The following is a 20,650-nucleotide window of genomic DNA, read 5'->3' as shown; positions in this document are numbered from 1 at the left end:
AGCCAATCAAATTAAGCGATACGATCACGTGGTTTGATGCGGTCAGTATCTGACCAGTGAGAGTAGGGTCATTCTGTCTTCATCTATGAGAGTGTTAGCACGAGTAATGTTTTGATACACCCACCAACATCCCCGTTTCTCCACTCCAATATTCGAAAGTTGCACACATGTACAAAATATTGTTATTTTGCATATGGCATATTTTATTTTTGAGGTGCCATCTTTTTGCTGGTTTTGTATATATTGTATATAATTTTGAGCAAAATATTGTTTTTCTGTATTTTAAGGGGATCAGCATATTGATAAGTTATTTAACATTTTGTGTGAACAGTTTTGGGTCTGATCCCCTACTATGTTATTTATATTTTTCTTTACTTTCGTCATTTTTAATAAATGACATATTTCATTCGTAAACATCCTTTTGTTTTATACAATTCTATAATGTAAAATTGCTGGCACGGCACGTTTATAGGATCAAACTATGAGGACAGATAGCCTAAAAACCATCCGATCAATATTGTTTTAATTTGGCAAAAAGTTTACTTATATGTTAACCGTCCATCGCTGAAAATTGAAAGAAAATCGTATGTTTGTACTTTTTAAAATATAAAATTGAAAATGAAAACCCTCATTTTCCTGTATAATCCTATTAATATAAAATGTCGGTGATGAATCGGACATACGACCAAAATTTGAGCGCGACAAGCAAATAAAATATCCGGTCAATTTACTTTATACATGTATTTTGCTCATAGTTGTTTACTCATAAGTTGACATTTCACTGTAAAAAAATTAAAGGAAATCGTATGTTTGAAACATTCTCCCCCGAGACTCCTTAAGTGTGTCTCATCTGACAGTTAATTCTAATCCCCATTAGAAGTTCAAGTATTCCAGTAAGACATTTCGAATATCTTAAAGATTTTTTTTTTCTGTGGTAAAAATTATTTTTCACTAGAAATTAATTTTTCAAGCTAAATATCTCACCTGACAGGTAATATACACCAATAACAAAGGTGGTTTGAAACTCATTAAGCGATTGTTTATAATATGCATAATTAAAATTTTCGATACATACAGCTTAGACGTGTGCAAAACTGTCACCTCGGCCCGGCATAATTGTACGGCAGAGTATTCCGTACATGTGTATATGTGATAACCCAGCAAGGCTTACAGTCTGTAATAAAAAATACCCCAAACATCATGTCATCATATTAATCCGAAACATTTCAGCACATAGTGCATTTTGACAATCCTATTTTGATGCAAATATTATTATTTTTAAATAAAAAATATGTAAATATAAAACTGATACATTCATAGTAAAGTGGGTATTATAATAATTAATAAATGTTGTCGATTTGTACATTAACTTGGAGCAACATCCAATTCTTTTATTTATGGGAAAGTTACAATGGTATTTAAAACTACTGTACAATCTTAGGCCAGTCCATGTTAGTTCATAATAGAGATCGTGCAATCAATATAGTTTCAATTTCAAGACTGAGTGTTCATCATGGACATAATCAGATATGAACGTTGTACGCATTGTTTGTCATACAGTACATATTATACTTCAATTACTTAAACCTTTAATGAGTTATACAAAGTTAAAGTTAAAGGGTTGCAGACGTATGTAAATCGATTAACCAGAACGCTTAGATTTCTGTCATGTTTGTTTCCATTTGATTTACAATCGTTTAAGAAATAGAGGGAGAAATGTATATTGTTTGCTCAATCATATCTGCTTTTATGAATAGAAGAGTTCAGAACACATTCAGATGCAACAGTGTGCGGTTTTATCTATTTAAAACCGTGAGCTGAGACAGATTGCCTACACCTTTGGCCATGCAACATTTCTTGGTGTTAGGTTGCAGAAACGACTTTTAAAACGAAATGATGCTTCGCTGTACACAAGTACTCGTTCATATTTTGCCTAACTGAAGTAATGCTACGTATTAAATTAAACAACCGATCCCTTAAAATCTACAAGATAATAAGCAACCAATATTTTTTATTTTAAAACATGCATATAATCATCTGACTTGAAGGTGTTACATGTTTGACAAATCTTGTTAATACACTGGGTGTGTAAAGGTATAGCTTATTTATAACAGCATGAACTATCGCAAATGTATTTCTTTTGCACTTTAAATATAATAAACAATAATATAACCCTAAGTTTTCAATAACAAAAGCTTAGCCTCGGAAACTCACGGAGAGTCCTGGAAATTTTGTTTTGTGTTTCCTAAATATTCAGTTCAACGTCTTCTTTTCATAAATTACATATGGATAATATTGATTCGATATGTTATACAATATTTGGTGTCGTTCACTGGAATACTTGACCATTCGTACAAACTATTTTGTTTTTGCAAAGATTCGATAAAGATCAGTTTTACCATTTCAAACTTTCACAAGATAACCTTTCATTATCATCTGTGGATTTTCTTTTCAGTCGGAGTTAATGTCATTTTAAAGTGGGTAGAATTAATAAATTTTGGCGATTTGTACATTAAACGGGAGCAACATCAAATTCTTTTATTCATGGGAAAGTTATCTAAAAATACTGTACAATCTTAGGCCAGTCCATGTTACTTAATAGTGAGATCGTGCATTCAATATAATTTCGATTTCAATCGACCTAAAAATATTTTTTCGTAAACACAGGACTGAGTGTTCATCATGAACAAAATCAGAAATGAACGTAGTAAACATTGTTTGTCATAGTTACATATTGTACTTCAATTAATTAAACCTTTAATGGCCTCTACAAAGTTAAAGTTAAGGTAGAATGCTACACTTAAATTTTATTTTATGGATCGTTATAGTATCATTTGTGAAGAAAGATTTCGTTGTTTAGAGAAGATATATGCCCTTATTTTTTATACGATTTTTTTTTAAATTTTTTACGAAAAAGTAGAAAATCTGTTTTGGTCGCAAGTAAGGCACTGTAGTGTTAAAAATTTGATGTGAGTAAATTCATGATATAAATATCTAATAAACCATGACCAGTAATGTCAAAAAGATGTTTTACATTTTTCAAATTAAAAATCATTTATGTAAATAAAAACCATCTTTTGTTCATATTTTTCAATATAAAATAAAGTTTTTGTGTAGCATTCCACATTAAAAGGTTGCAGACGTATGTAAATCGATTAACCAGAACGCTTAAAGTTTAGTCATGTTCGTTTCCAATTGAATAACAATCGTTTGCAAATCAGAGGAAAAAATTGTTTTTACGTGTATTTATATAGGACGTATATTGTTTGCTCTAATCCTATCTGCTTTTATTAATAGAAGAGTTCAGAACACATTCAGATGCAACACGTGTGCGGTTTTGTCGATTTAAAACCGTGAGCTGAAACGGATTGCCTACACCTTTGGCCATGCGAACATTTATTGGTGTTAGGTTGCAGAAACGACTTTTAAAACGAAATGATGCATCACTGTACACAAGTACTCGTTCATATTTTGCCTAACTGAAATAATGCTACGTATTAAATTAAACAACCGATCCCTTAAACACTATAAGATATGAAGCAACCAATAGTTCTATTTTAAAACATGCATATAGTCATCTGACTTGAAAGTGATACATATTGGACAAACCTCGTTAACACACTTGGTGTGTAAAGTACAGGTTTATTTATAACAGCATGAACTATCGCAAATGTATTTTTTATGCACGTTAAATTAAATAAAAAATAATATAATCTTAATTTTTTATCAACATTATTAAACAAGAATATGGTTTTTTTTCCTTTGTTTACCATTACATGTACATGTGAACATATGAAAAAGATAAAAGACGAATGGTACTTCGTTTTAGAAATATACTCTTTCTTAATCATGCGACTCTGTTGTCAACCCTTTAGTACCAAAATATCAAGGGCGCCCTTCATCGGAGGAAGCGTGTAGAAGATCCACTTATGTGTATGTTATTTTCTAATGATAACCATGTTTTTCTTTTACGCTAGGTATCGGGGTATCATATGACCGCTGCAGCTGGCTGCTGGTTTGCTAAGACGTTAAATTTATAAATACATTGTAGTTTGAGTCGTTTCATTAAATTTGTTGGTTTTTCTATACTGTAGGTATATACATGGGATTTAAACAATTTGAGAATAATTGATACCAAACTTTTATATACCGTGATAATCTATGAATTTACAGATGAAATTTCAATGTAATTGTCAGAAATAAAGCTATTGACAATTAAGAAACTGATAATTGTTTTTAGATAGTTTGTATAAAAAACACATGTCATAGTATATCACAGTTGATACAAATTAATATTCACCTGGTGTTAACGTTGTTGTTTCACATAATCGTCATTAAAAAAATTCAATTTAAGAGTTATCTTATACCTGAATGGTGTATGTATTATTCAAGAAACAATCTTGCGTGAAATGAAATATAATATTTCTTATTTTGCACGGTGGGCCTATTAAGCTACAATAAAGTTAAGGCTCGTCTACCATGGTCTGTTAATCACTTATCAAGTGGTGTCTGTTAATATCACAATACTTTGTGTCTCGCAAAGTTTAATTTTCAAACGTAACACATGGGTCAAATTAATCTGTTATACGGTTTAATATTTAGGGCCGTTCACAGATTTATATAAAGAAGAGACAAGTCAAACAAATTGAATAACAGGTCAATTTTCTCTTTGATCATATTTGTTTACGGCTGTAACCATTCAAAATTGATTCTGAAATAAATGTAAACTATTGTTCTGCGTATTTTGAATTCATTTCCAATAAACAGATATATGATCACACGATCCTATTAACGAAATTACGAAATTAAGAGTCAAATTTCCCAGGTCGTGGACTATATATGCATCAACAATGTCATTTTTAAAGGACATTTTTTTTTTCAAACTATGCGACTCTTTAATAAAAAACCGAACATAAAAATACCATCTTCGTGCTGTGTTCTACACCAGTGGATTCTTGGTATTGCATTGTAAAACAGTCTCCATATTTGGATACATTTCTTCTTCTTTACGCTAGATGCAGGGGTCTTTTGGGATAGTGGATTACAGGTGTGGTTTTCCATAGATTCTCATAATTTACTCTTAATTGGATCGAGAATATTGAACTCGTCATGCGTGTATCAATTAAATCTTTAATTTTTAGATATCCTTCTGGTACCCCAACAGGTGTATCCTCTATAGAAAAGACTAGAAAAACTTTTAAAACTGATATGTTTTTATGTTTAGGTCGAGAACAGTTTTGTTGCCTTGACGCCTTGTACAGCAGTAATTCAGAGTCTTCGCACACACTTCAAAGAGTATTTTAAGTGTGATTTTTGAAACTCATCCTACTATCCAACATTTTCCTATTAGGCGAACGTGTGAGTACAGTTTTTATTTCTATTCACATTAAACGGTTCTCCTTAATAGCTGTGTATTTCATTAAAAGTCAGTGCGGATTAGATACTACCGTACAGAAACCCCATTAAAACCATGGGTCTGCTTTCTGTGTCCGTTAGGGTCTGCTTCGTGTCCTCTAGGGCGGACCCAGAGCTGACGCGGGTAAACTCCAGGCTCCCGCAGACCAGAGCGGACTTTGAAAACATATGCAGGGTCCGGTATAACTTATATACCTGTCGAATAAAATAATCCATAAAATGCGTTGTAGAATCAAGGCGACGACATATCAGCTCTCTAGTTGAAAACCCATTATTTGTAATGGAATCAAAGTAGAAGGGAAATGTGGTTATCGTGTAATATTTTTCAAAGAATAATGTAAACTTCATATATAGATATGTGTTTTATTAACATCTATTTAGTTGGCTTTTTCATTCCGTTATGTCTAATTATGGCGTTTATGGACAACCCCACCTATATTTAATTACGGCGTATATGCATTTCAAATTTCAACCCCACCCCTAATTACGGCGTATATGAATATCAACCCCTGAAACCCTCACAAAAATTTTGCTGAATACAAACAAAAAAGTAAGAATAAAGTTTTATGCACTACGATTTAAAGTTATAAGATTTAAAAAAGCAACAACATACTATTGTTGATTCTTACGGACAATCTTTTGATGAATATTATTGATAGTCGGGCTTGTACATTAATTGTAAATTCAGATAAGTCTAATAAAATTGGTTTCTCAAAACATTTAGTGATATTGTATTGATTAAAATATGTCAAAGTTTGTATCAAAATATAAAGTTAAGTAAAAATGATATTGACTGTAATTAAATTCCAGGCTCACAATTATAACCGATTCGTTAATTATATATTTACTCTCAATCTTTCTTTTAATCTGTCCTTTTACCTTTATTCAATTGTCTTGCAAGTAAACACTATTAAATATTTGTCGAAGATTATACATTGTAAAAATGAAAGAAGCTTTAGTTGTCAATTTCCATTCATTGCCGGAAATCATCCACCTGTTGGTAGCATATCTATTTTGAATGCAGTACTAGAAATCTTTTTGATTTTTGGGGTCCGGGGATGAATAGAGGCTGCATGCATGTGCAAAATTTCACGAATTGAACTACTTTTAAAAATCCCTTTTTGTGTTTATTAAAACAGGCATTTATTCGTTTAACAAAGAGCAGGTGCAAATGTTTAAAATCAGACGTTGAAGGAACCCGAAGTCAACTATTTGCCAATGGGTAGTTTCTGGTTTCAAATGTATGGCACAAAAATATCATTATATGCTAACATATTTGTAGATAAAAAAAAATTATACACTCATTTTGCTGATTGCAGAGTCATTTTTTATTCTTCATGTCGCTGATATTATAGTTTTTTGACATCGTCATTTAGTATTTTTATTGATCATTAAAATATGGGGCCTCATGAGGAAGCTTATCCCCGGAAACTTACCGTTGGCCACTATTTTTGTTATCTATCTGTACAGTTTATCAAACAATCAAAACAAACCTGGTTATTTAGTAGGAAAACAAAAGAAAAGTCATAAAAGTGTAACAAATACAAAGATATAAAAAGAAAAGGAGTGTTTGCTATCAGTAATTGTTTAATTTGTCATAATAATCAATTGGGACAATTTCTAAATGAAAACCATTAACATTAGTAGAATGCTATGGATAAAAATAGTTCGATATTCCTTTTATGATATCATAAATAATGTGACAGAAGATCATTTCCTAACGTTTGGAATCCATCAAACCAGACAAAATGCGAGTTGAGGGTGTTGTTTAGTAAGAATTTGAGTTGCTTGTTTGTTAAAAAGTTCAATATCTTTGAAATTCATAAAATTTTGTTTAATCACACTAAATTTCTATAAATTTAAGAACTAATCTTATAGTTACTTAAGGATAAGGTAAATAGACCTATTCGAAAACAGGGAATTCTGATTACATTATTATGATTTCAATTTTACACTGGAATTTTTAGGGTTTTTTTTTAAACAAAACATCACTTTCTGTATGTTAGGGAATATAATTTTGCCAATTGTTATGGTATTATCTAGTTTGCACCCTCTTATTAAATAAGTATTTTTAATTAGTAATTCTGTCCATCTGTATTTCAAACAGAAGACGCAGTCAATTTCTTATATATTCATCGAATGTTACAACGGTTGCTACATTCTACAACTATTTTAAAGCCAGAGACCAATTCGAGCGAATCCATAGGATTGTGTGCTTAACATAATCTTAGTTTTGATCGATTTAGAAATAGTTTACGTAAAGTCAACACCAAAAAGTCACATTAGACACAGCCATCCATGAGTGTTGTAAACGTTTTTATTATTGCTACTTATATTAGCGAGGAAATTCAACAAGATAAACAATACATTGTTAATGTTAGAGGGATGCAGAATTGCATATATCTATGCAATGCGTATCGTCCCGATCCTCTCCAATTGTCGTTTAACTGGATTCCACCTGTATCTCAAACGACCGTGTAGTGAGTGACCAGCGCGCTAGTTTCCCTTTGTCATCGAAAGCAAGATTTTTGTCTTGCCTAGATGGCCCAGTGGTTAGCGCGGTGGCCGTTCACCGCTAAGAGAATGGTTCCAGAGGTCGTGAGTTGAAGCCCCGGCCGGGGCGGAGGTGAAGCTCCAATAAGGTGAATTTCTCTGTGCTTTGTAGATAGATAGATAGATAGATAGATAAATAGATAGATAGATAGATAGATAGATAGATAGATAGAATGATAGATAGATAGATAGATAGATAGATAGATAGATAGATAGATAGATAGATAGATAGATAGATAGATAGATAGATAGATAGATAGATAGATAGATATAGTTTTCAAAGACAAGTGCAATAATGTTTGACTGTTAACTCACCGCAACGGGCGCTGTCAAACTAGAATATTAATGAAAACTCGTTTCTTTCTTTAATTTCGTAAATGATGACGTTTGCTTTTGCTTTGTTTCATATTTTGTTATTTATACCTGCAAAATTCTCTTGGTTATATTTCATTAAAAATTAATAATATTGGTTTACTATGTGGACTTAATACAATATCAAGAAGTTTTTAAAATAACTTATTAGAAAAAGAAAAAAAACTATTTAACTGCATTGATTACGACATTTTTTAAAATTATATTCAAGATTTATCAACCTTTGATCATGATATTCGTTCACGTCTGTATTAGGAAAATGCTTACTTAATACTTAATTATCAATCGCCTAACTATCTTTCAGTTTTTAGATTTTAATTTAAGAAAATTATTCATTAATGAACTTGAAATATATACAACACATTCATACGAATAATAGTTCTAAGCAGTATATGATGATGACAAGTTTATTTCTTGTCTGTGAAGTAATATACAATCCTTACATGTATAACATTCAAATTTGTTTTCTCCAAAAGATAAAAAAAAAACCAAATCTCTTCTGTTTCAGATAAAAAAAAATCAAATTTTTTTTTACAAAGACAATATTTTAGAAACGAAAGGATAGTCATCTCTAGTATTTCATTTGAAACAAATCTTAAATCTAAAAAACGTTCCTATGATACCCTGCTCTCAGACATTTCCAACCCCCAAAGATGATGCTGAAAACAAAATGAAATAGCAGAATAAAGTATGGTAGACTTACTTCACTAATTAATGAAATTTTAAAAAAAAACGACAAAATTGATGATTCTTTCATAACTGAAAACCGGGTTCGTAAAGTTATCGAAAATTCAGATAATCAAAGTAAGAAATGATGGTTATGATCACTGTAATTAAATTCAGTAAATCAGACTTACAATAACCGATTCGTTAATTCTAAACCTCTCTCAACCTTTCTAATTATATGTAGGTTTCTTGCACGAAAAACAAATTACTTGATGGTGATATAGTGTAAAATTGATGGAGCCGTTGTCGTCAATTTACATGGATTATCGTTATCATCCGCCTGGTAGTGATATATTGGGGTTGCGGGGGCACTAGAGATCTCTTTGAGTTTCTTGGGTTTTGTTTATTAGAGATGTCGTAATTGTTTTCCGGGTTTTTATAGTTCTTATTTAATAAGTTTTCTATTGATCGCCGTATCAAAAGCAAAATTTTTGCAAATGTATTTCTTACGCACTTTAAATAATATAAACATATGCTTTTTCTTAATCAGGCGACTCTGTTGTCAACCTTTTTGAACCAAAATATCAAGGGCGCCCTCTATCGGAGCGTGTAAAAGATCCACATATTTGTATGTTATTTAAAAAAAAACTAGCTTTTCTTTTACGCTAGGTATAGGGGTATCGTATGACTGCTGCCTGCTAATATGTTATGATGTTAAATTTATAAATACATTGTAGTTTGAATCGTTACATTTAATTTTAGGCTTTTCTGTACTTTAAGTATATATATGGGATTTTAACAATTTGAGAAAAATGTATACCAAACGTTTATATATTATGATAATCTATGAATTTTCAGATGAAATTTCAATGTTATTGTCTGATATAAAATCACAATTAAGAAACATATAGCCTAATGATTTTAGATAGTTTGTATAAAAAACACCTGTCATAGTAAATCACAATTGGTACAATTTAATATTCACCTGGTGTTAACGTTGTTGTTTCACATAATCGTCATTAAAATATTAAATTTAAGAGTTATCTTATACCTGAATGGTTTATGTATTATTCAAGAAACAATCTTGCTTGAAATTTAATGAAATCTCATTTTGCACGGTGGGCCTATTAAGTGACAATAAGGTTAAAACGCGTCTACCTTGGTCTGTTAATCACTTGTCAAGTGGTGTCTGTTAATATCACAATACTTTGTGTCTCGCAAAGTTTAATTTTCAAACGTAACACATGGGTCAAATTAATTTGTTATACGGTTTAATATTTGGGGCCGTTCACAGATTTTTATAAAGAAGGGACAAGTCAAACAAAATGAAAAACAGGTCAATTATTTATTTGATCACATTTGTTTACGGCTGTAACCATTCAAAATTGATTCTGAAATAAATGTAAACTATTGTTCTGCGTATTTTGAATTCATTTCTAATAAACAGATTTATAATCACACGATCCTATTTACGCAATTGCATAAGAGTCAAATTTTCCAGGTCGTGGAGTATATTTGTATATACAATGTCATTTTTTAAAGGACATTTTTTTTTCAAATATGCGACTCTGTAATCAAAAACCGAGCATAAAAATACCATCTTCGTCCTGTGTTCTATACCAGAGGATTCTTGGTATTGCATTGTAAAACAGTCTCCATATTTGGGTGCATTTCTTCTTATTTACGCTAGATGAAGGGATCTTTTGGGATAGTGGATTACAGGTGTGGTTATCCAAAGACTCTCATAATTAGTTTGAAATCAATTTTGATATGCGGAATTTATTCTCTTTCCATTACGTACATCTACTCTTTATTCGATCGAGAATATTGAACTCGTCATGCGTGTATTAATTTAATCTTTAATTTTTAGATACCCTTCTGGTGCCCCAACAGGCGTGCCCTTTCCCTCTATAGAATCGACCAAAAAAGCGTTTAAAACTGAGATATTTTGTTTAGATCGAGAACAGTTTTGTTGCCTTGACCCTTTGTACAGCACAAACTTCAAAGAGTATTTTAAGTGCGATTTTTGAAACTCATCCTACTATTCTTCATTCTCGTACTAAGAGAACGTGTAAATACAATTTTCATTTCTATTCATGGTAAACGGCACTACCTTACAGAAACCCTGGATCTGTTTTCTGTGTCCGTTAGGGTCTGCTTCGGGTCCTCTAGGGCGGAACCAAAGCTGACGCGGGGAAACTCCAGGCTGACGCAGACCAGAGCGGACTTTGAAAACATATTCCGGGTCCGGTATAACTTATATACCTGTCAAATAAAATAATCGATGAAATGCGTTGTAGAATCAGAGCGCCAACCAATCAGATCTCTATTTGAAAACCCATTATTTGTAATCGAATCAAAGTGCAAGGGAAATATTAATGTGGTTATCGTTTCATATTTGTTAAAGATTAATGTAATGTTTTTTATTAACATCTATTTAGTTGGCTTTTTCATTCTGTTAAGTCTAATTAAGGCGTATATGGACTTCAAACAACCCTTCCTATGTCTAATAACGGTGTATATGGATTTTAACTCAACCCCCTAATTACGGCGCATATGGATTTCACCCCCCCCCCCTCCCCCTTAACGGCGTATATGGATTTCAACCCCCGAAACCCTCACAAAGAATTGTGCTGAAGACAAACAAAAAAGTAAAAATAAAGTTATATGCACTACGATTTAAAGTTATAGAATTAAGATAAAACAAAAAAAAGCAACAACATACTATTGTTGATTCTTACGGACAATCTTTTAATGAATATTATTGATAGTCGGGCTTCTACATTAATTGTAAATTCAGATAAGTCTAATCTGAAGCGGTTTCTTAAAACATTTATTGATTTGGTCTTGATAAAAATTTGTATCAAAATATAAATTAAAAATGATAGTGACTATAAATAATTTCCAGGCTCACAATTCACAACCGATTCGTTAATTAAATATTTGCTCTAAATCTTTCTTTTAACTTTTCCGTTTACCTTTATTCAATTGTCTTGCAAGTAAACATTATTAAATATTTGTCGAAGATTATACATTGTAAAAATGAAAGAAGCTGTTGTTTACAATTTCCATTGATTACCGAAAATCATCCATCTGTTGGGAACATATCTATCTTGAATGGGGTACTAGAAATCTTTTTGATTTTTGGGGTCCGGGGATGAATAGAGGCTGCATGCATAGGGAAAATTTCGCGAATTGAACTACTTTTAAAAATCCCTTTTTGTGTTTATTAAAAGAGGCATTTCTTCGATTAACAAAGAGCAGGCGCAAATCTTTAAAAATCAGATGTTGAAGGAATCCGAAGTCAAATATGGGTAGAGTCTGGTTTCAAATGTATGGCACAACAATCTCATTTTATGTAAACATATTTGTAGATAGAAATTTAATTCTTCATGCCGCTAACATTAGTTTTGTGACATCGTCATTTAGCATTTTTTGTTAATCATTAAAATATGGGGCCTCATGAGGAAGCTTATCCCCGGAAACTTACTGTTGGTCAACTTTGTTCTTGCTATGTTGTTATTGGTTTCATGAAAATGTACTTAAAATACACATTGAAATGGTTACAAAAATTAAGTGTTATGATACAGTTTATTGCTGTTTAATTCCGAAATAAAGTTATCCCAAATATAAGTTAACTCAAATTTAAAACACAAGTTACAATATATAATATTGTATTAAGTTTATTTTGTTATAAAGATTTCTCTTTTTTCCCTTAAATTATCTTAATTTGGAAACAAAGGAAGTAAAAAAAAGATTGCAATATTTCGTCGGGTTAACTACTATGTTATTTTCTCATTTATTTTAGTCGCTTTATAAGACAGATGCAAGGGGCGTTTGTATTAATTATAATTACTGTAATTACTCTTTTATTTTATATGCATGATGCAAATATCTATATTGCTTACTAAAAAAGAGGTGCGTGAAATGAAATTTAATATTTCTTGCTTGACAAGGTCCATTATTTTACAACAACAAGGCGATTTACCACGGTCTGATAAACACTTGTTATGTGTACCTGTGTATACTTCTTTGCAAATTGCAAACGTTTTACGTGACACATAAATGAAAATTTTTGGCAAGACTTACAATGTTGATATGTCGTTATCTGCAGTACTTGTCCATTTTTATACGATATTTTAAAATTTGATTGACAAAGTAATGTGATATTTATAGACACCATACGGGCACTTAGATACTTTGATAATATCATGAAATGTAAAATATATGATATACCTTTATAATAAACAATCATTATTGAATATCATTTTTTGTATTCATTTGACGTACCCAGTATTCTTTTTGATGATTTAAGGATGATAATGATATTTTTGTTATCTACCTGTACAGTTCAGAAAACAATCAAAACAAACCTGGCTATTTAGTAGAAAAAAAAAGAAATTTCATAAAAGTGTAGCAAATACAAAGATATAAAAAGGAAAGGAGTGTATGCTATCAGTTATTATTTAATTTGTCATAATAATCAACTTTAGGCCTGGAAAAAATTCTAAATGAAAACCATTAACATTAGTAAAACGTTATGGATAAAAATAGTTCGATATTCCTTTTTTGATATCATAAATAATATGACAGAAGATTGTTTCCTAGCTTTTGGAATCTATCAAACCAGACAATAGGCGCGTTGGGGGTGTTGTGTAGTATGAGTTTGAGTTGCTTGTTTGTTAAAAAGTTCAAGATAATATCTTTGAAATTCATAAAGTTTAGTTTAATAACACTGAATATCTATAAAATAAAAATATTTGATTTGAAAACTAATCTAGTAGTTTTTTAAGGATGAGGTAAATAGACATATTAGAAAACAGGGAATTCTGACTACATAACGGAAGACGCAGTCAATTTCTTACATATTCATTGAATGTTACAACGCTTACTATATTGTACAACTATTTTAAAGCCAGAGACCAATTCGAGCAAATCCATAGGATTGTGCGCTCAATATAGTATTAGTTTTGATCGATATAGAATTATTTTACGTAAACACCAAAAATCACAAAAGACACTGCCATCTATGAGTGTTGTGAACGTTTTTATTATTGCTTCTTATATTAACAAGGAAATTCAAGAAGATAAACAATACATTGTTATTGCTAGAGGGATGCAGACAGGTCGTTATTTACTAGATCGTTTGTAAGCATTTTAGTCTTGTTTGTTTTCGTATGAGTTATAATCGAAATTTTCAGAATAGTAGGGACTTGTCTATTTTATTGTTATTTACACATAAAGCGTGTTATTTGCTGTAGTTTTAACTTACTGAATATATCAAATGAAGAGTCTGCAAAAATCTGTTGAAACAAGCTGGTAACATGTCTATTTAAAACCGTTATTATCCATACCACTGACAACGCAAAGATATATTATTAGTCATATAAACAGAAAAAAGTATAGTTTGCTGTACGTAAATCTATCTGATTATATTAAAAGAAGAGTTTAAAACACATTCAGCTGCAACAAGTATGACGTCTTGTATATTAAAATCCGTCGTAGCTGTGACAGATCATCAAACCCACTAAGCATACCAAGATTCTTTTGGTGTTTGGTTGCAGCAGTGAATTTTTAAAACGAAATGATGTGTCACCGTATACAGATTTTCGCTTACATTTTGCCTAACTGAAATGATGCTACATATCAAATTACATACACAAATACCAAAATTTCATAAGATTACATACAACAAGTATTTTGTTAAAATAAAGTCAACACAAATCCTCTAACAAAAGGGTACTCTTTTAACGATGATGGAACTGATAGTTGGCTTTGAAATACTTTTGAAAAACAACAGGAAAAGTATTTTTTTTAAAATCAATTATTGTTGCTGCTTTACATACTCATAATAAAAAAGTTTTAAGTTCAGTCATCTAATACTGGTATTATACAAAGAACGATGTTGCGTAACTTGGGATTTAATGTTCTTATTTTGCACGGTGTGCTTATTTAGCGACAAGGCCCATCTAAATTGGTCTGGTAACAAATTATCAAGAGGTGTCTGTAAATATCCCATTACTTTTGAATCGAAAATGTGTAATTTTTATACGTACATGTAATACATGCATTGAATTGATCAGATGCAAATACATTAATAGGGTTAGATCCCATTATTTGGCATTACTTGGCCATTGGTATAAGATAGTTTTAAATATAAGATAAATATCAGTCTTGCAGATTTATAAATAGAATAGGCAAGTAAAACTGATTGAGTTACAGAACATATATGTTAACGGCTGTAACCATTCAAAATTGTTTCCTAAGTGAAACTATCTTTTTTGCGTATTTTAATTTCATTTGTTTAGTTACTAGGCATGCTGGGGGAGGGGGTGTGGGTGGTGGTGAAGTAAGATATGTAATCCTTAAAAAAAACCTCTGAACGTAAACTTGAAAGTATACCTCTAAAATAAAGATTGGAATTTATTGATTTTTTTTTTTCGGAAGATTCATACAAAGCAGCATTTTTTCGATTTACATCCTACATTTTGTAGTAAAAATATTAAAGAATGCATGTACAATTGGTATTCAGAATGATTAACCTGTGTGTAACACTGCCGGATAATTATGCCAGTGCAAATGTGGCAATTTTGCATCCTCTTCCGACGCAAATGTGTAAAAATCTATGTATACCAAATGATAGAACATTGTGTAAAGAATATATAAGCACTTTTGTTTTAAGGTCGGTAGCGGGTTTAAAATTGTGCGCCCTCTGCGCAGGGTATTGCGCATTACTGTTGTAAAAAACAAATTTAAAGTAAAATGTTCAATGATACAGGATATCATGTAACGTTTTTATTTCAGAAAAATTACTTATCAAAAAATTTTTTTAAGTGAAATGAATCGTTAGAATAATGTCAGAAGTATTTAAATTTTTTCCTGCTTCTTTAAAATCGACGTTATTGTCGTCGGAGTCAACGTCTTAGGATGACGTCAGTTGAGACTCTGACGTAACAATTGACAAGAATTAACGTCGTACGTTTTCTATTACAGCGTCAATAATTAGAATCAAAACTATAATTTTCAAAATAAAAACTATACGCGACCCTTCTACGTTCTGTGTGAGTGGAAATGTATTTTTTTCTTCTAATACAAATAAATTAAATTTGATTCGTAAACATCCTTTTGTTTTATACAATTCTATAATGTAAAATTGCTGGCACGGAACGTTTATAGGATCAAACTATGAGGACGGATAGCCTAAAAACCATACGGTCAATATTGTTTTAATTTGGCAAAAAGTTTACTTATATGTTAACCTTCCATCGCTGAAAATTGAAAGAAAATCGTATGTTTGTACTTTTTTAAATATGAAATTGAAAATGAAAACCCTCATTTTCCTGTATAATCCTATTAATATAAAATGTCGGTGATGAATCGGACATACGACCAAAATTTGAGCGCGACAAGCAAATAAAATATCCGGTCAATTTACTTTATATTTTGCACATAGTTGTTTACTCATAAGCTGGCATTTCACTGTAAAATAATTAAAGGAAATCGTATGTTTGAAACATTCTCCCCCGAGACTCCTTAAGTGTGTCTCATCTTACAGTTAATTCTAATCCCCATTAGAAGTTCAAGTATTCCAGTAAGACATTTCGAATATCTTAAAGATTTTTTTTTCTGTGGTAAAAATTATTTTTCACTAGAAATTAATTTTTCAAGGTAAATATCTCACCTGACAGGTAATATACATCAATAACAAAGGTGGTTTGAAACTCATTAAGCGATTGTTTATAATATGCATAATTAAAATTTTCGATACATACAGCTTAGACGTTTGCAAAACTGTCACCTAGGCCCGGCATAATTGTACGGCAGAGTATTCCGTAGATGTGTATATGTGATAACCCAGGAGCAAGGATTACAGTCTGTAATAAAAAAATACCCCAAACATCATGTCATCATGTTAATCCGAAACATTTCAGCGCATAGTGCATTTTGACAATCCTTTTTTGATGCAAATATTATCATTTTTAAATAAAAAATATGTAAATATAAAACTGATACATTCATATTAAAGTGGGTATTATAATAATTAATAAATGTTGTCGATTTGTACATTAACTTGGAGCAACATCCAATTCTTTTATTTATGGGAAAGTTACAATGGTATCTAAAACTACTGTACAATCTTAGGCCAGTCCATGTTAGTTCATAATAGAGATCGTGCAATCAATATAAATTCAATTTCGAGACTGAGTGTTCATCATGGACAAAATCAGATATGAACGTTGTAAGCATTGTTTGTCATACAGTACATATTATACTTCAATTACTTAAACCTTTAATGAGTTATACAAAGTTAAAGTTAAAGGGTTGCAGACGTATGTAAATCGATTAACCAGAACGCTTAGATTTCTGTCACGTTTGTTTCCATTTGATTTACAATCGTTTAAGAAATAGAGGGAGAAATGTATATTGTTTGCTCAATCATATCTGCTTTTATTAATAGAAGAGTTCAGAACACATTCAGATGCAACAGTGTGCGGTTTTATCTATTTAAAACCGTGAGCTGAGACGGATTGCCTACACCTTTGGCCATGCGACATTTCTTGGTGTTAGGTTGCAGAAATGACTTTTAGAACGAAATGATGCTTCGCTGTACACAAGTACTCGTTCATATTTTGCCTAACTGAAATAATGCAACGTATTAAATTAAACAACCGATCCCTTAAAATCTACAAGATAATAAGCAACCAATATTTTTATTTTAAAGCATGCATATAATCATTTGACTTGAAGGTTGTACATGTTGGACAAACCTCGTTAACACACTTGGTGTGTAAAGTACAGGTTTATTTATAACAGCATGAACTATCGCAAATGTATTTTTTATGCACTTTAAATAAAATAAAAAATAATATAATCCTTATTTTGCATCAACAAAATTAAACAAGAATACGTTTTTTCCTTTGTTTACCATTACATGTACATGTGAACATATGAAAAAGATAAAAGACGAATGGTACTTTTTTTTTTTTTAGAAATATACTCCTTCTTAATCATGCGACTCTGTTGTCAACCCTTTAGTACCAAAATATCAAGGGCACCCTCCGTCGGAGGAAGCGTGTAGAAGATTCACGTATTTGTAAGTTACTTTTAATGATAACCTGTTTTTCTTTTACACTAGGTATAGGGGTATCATATGACCGCTGGCTGCTGATTTGTTAAGACGTTAAATTTACAAATACATTGTAGTTTGAGTCGTAACATTTAATTTGTTGGTTTTTCTATACTGTAGGTATATACATGGGATTTAAACAATTTGAGAATAATTTATACCAAACTTTTATACCGTGATAATCTATGAATTTACAGATGAAATTTCAATGTAATTGTAAGAAATCAAGTCGTTAACAATTAAGAAACTGATAATTGTTTTTAGATAATTTGTATTAAAAAAACACCTGTCATAGTAAATCACAATTGGTACAAATTAATATTCACCTGGTGTTAACGTTGTTGTTTCACATAATCTTCATTAAAAAATTCAATTTAGGAGTTATCTTATTCTAGAATGGTGTATTTATTATACAAGAAACAATCTTGCGTGAAATGAAATGTAATATTTATTATTTGGCACGGTGGGCCTATTAAGCTACAATAAAGTTAAGGCTTGTCTACCATGGTATGTTAATCACTTATCAAGTGGTGTCTGTTAATATCACAATACTTTGTGTATCGCAAAGTTTAGTTTTTAAACGTAACACATGAGTCAAATTAATCTGTTATACGGTTTAATATTAAGGGCCGTTCACAGATTTTTATAAAGAAGAGACAAGTCAAACAAATTGAATAACAGGTCAATTTTCTCTTTGATCATATTTGTTTACGGCTGTAACCATTCAAAATTAATTCTGAAATAAATGTAAACTATTGTTCTGCGTATTTTGAATGCATTTCTAGTAAACAGATAATTATATAATCACACGATCCTATTTACAAAATCACGTAAGAGTCAAATTTCCGAGGTTATGGACAATATATGCCTCTACAACGTCATTTTTTCAAAGGACATTTTTTTTTCAAATATGCGACTCTGTAATCAAAACCGAACATAAAAATACCATCTTCGTCCTGTGTTCTGTACCAGAGGATTCTTGGTATTGTATTGTAAAACAGTCTCCATATTTGGATGTATTTCTTCTTATTTACGCTAGATGCAGGGATCTTTTGGGATAGTGGATTACAGGTGTGGTTATCCAAAGACTCTCATAATTAGTTTGAAATCAATTTTGATATGCGGAATTTATTCTCTTTCCCATACGTACATCTACTCTTTATTCGATCAAGAATATTGAACTCGTCATGCGTGTATTAATTTAATCTTTAATTTTTAGATACCCTTCTGGTGCCCCAACAGGCGTGCCCTTTCCCGCTATAGAATCGACCAGAAAAGCGTTTGAAACTGAGATTTTTTTTTTAAGGTCGAGAACAGTTTTGTTGCGTTGACGCCTTGTACAGCACAAACTTCAAAGAGTATTTTAAGTGCTATTTTTGAAACTCATCCTACTATCCTTCATTCTCGTACTAAGCGAACGTGTAAGTACAATTTGTATTTCTATTCATGGTAAACAGTTCACCTAAATAGTTGTGTATTTCACAAAAAGTCAGTGCGGATTAGACACTACCTTACAGAAACCCTGGATCTGCTTTCTGTGTCCGTTAGGGTCTCCTTCGGGTCCTCTAGGGCTGACCCAGAGCTGACGCGGGTAAACTCCAGGCTGACGCAGACCAGAGCGGACTTTGAAAACATATACCGGGTCCGGTATAACTTATATACCTGTCAAATAAAGTAATCGATCAATTGCGTTGTAGAATCAGAGCGCCAACCAATCAGATCTCTATTTGAAAACCCATTATTTGTAATCGAATAAAAGTGCAAGGGAAATAATAATTTGGCTATCGTTTAATATTTGTTAAAGATTAATGTATATGTTTTTTATTAACATCTATTAAGTTGGCTTTTTCATTCTGTTAAGTCTAATCAAGGCGTATATGGACTTCAAACCACCCTTCCTATGTCTAATAACGGTGTATATGGATTTCAACCCAACCCCCTAATTACGGCGTATATGGATTTCACCCCCCCCCCCCCTTAACGGCGTATATGGATTTCAACCCCCGAAACCCTCACAAAGAATTGTGCTGAAGACAAACAAAAAAGTAAAAATAAAGTTATATGCACTACGATTTAAAGTTATAAAATTAAAATTAAAAAAAACAACAACACATTATTGTTGATTCTTACGGACAATCTTTTGATGAATATTATTGATAGTCGGGCTTGTACATTAATTGTAAATTCAGATAAGTCTAATAAAAGCGGTTTCTTCAAACATTTATTGATTTGGTCTTGATTAAAATGTGTATCAAAATATAAATTTAAGTAAAAATGATAGTGACTATAACTAATTTTCAGGCTCACAATTATAACTGATTCGTTAATTATATATTTGCTCTAAATCTTTCTTTTAACCTTTCCTTTTACCTTTATTCAATTGTCTTGCAAGCAAACACTATTAAATATTTGTCGAAGATTATACATTGTAAAAATGAAAGAAGCTGTTGTTTACAATTTCCATTGATTACCGAAAATCATCCACCTGTTGGTAACATATCTATTTTGAATGGGGTA

The 20,650-nt window shown here is 31.3% G+C and overlaps 1 protein-coding gene across 4 annotated transcripts in view; it reads left to right on the top strand.

Moving 5' to 3' along the window:
* Window positions 1-20,650, top strand: part of LOC117689995 (serine/threonine-protein phosphatase 6 regulatory ankyrin repeat subunit B-like) — a 568,848-nt gene that overhangs the window by 380,650 nt on the left and 167,548 nt on the right. For 2 of the 4 annotated variants that reach the window (XM_066068488.1, XM_066068487.1), the window contains one exon: window positions 5,225-5,358. The exons of 1 other annotated variant lie outside the window; for it this stretch is intronic. The gene's annotated coding sequence lies outside the window, so the exon portion shown is untranslated. Of the gene's footprint in view, window positions 1-5,224; window positions 5,359-19,433; window positions 19,555-20,650 lie in introns of those variants that run through there. One more of the 4 variants, XM_066068489.1, reaches the window with a different exon arrangement.

Source organism: Magallana gigas, chromosome 8 (genome assembly GCF_963853765.1).
Source record: "Magallana gigas chromosome 8, xbMagGiga1.1, whole genome shotgun sequence".
NCBI classification, from domain to species: domain Eukaryota; kingdom Metazoa; phylum Mollusca; class Bivalvia; order Ostreida; family Ostreidae; genus Magallana; species Magallana gigas.
Note: the sequence above shows the minus strand (reverse complement) of the source record. Positions and strands in the feature narration are given on the sequence as shown.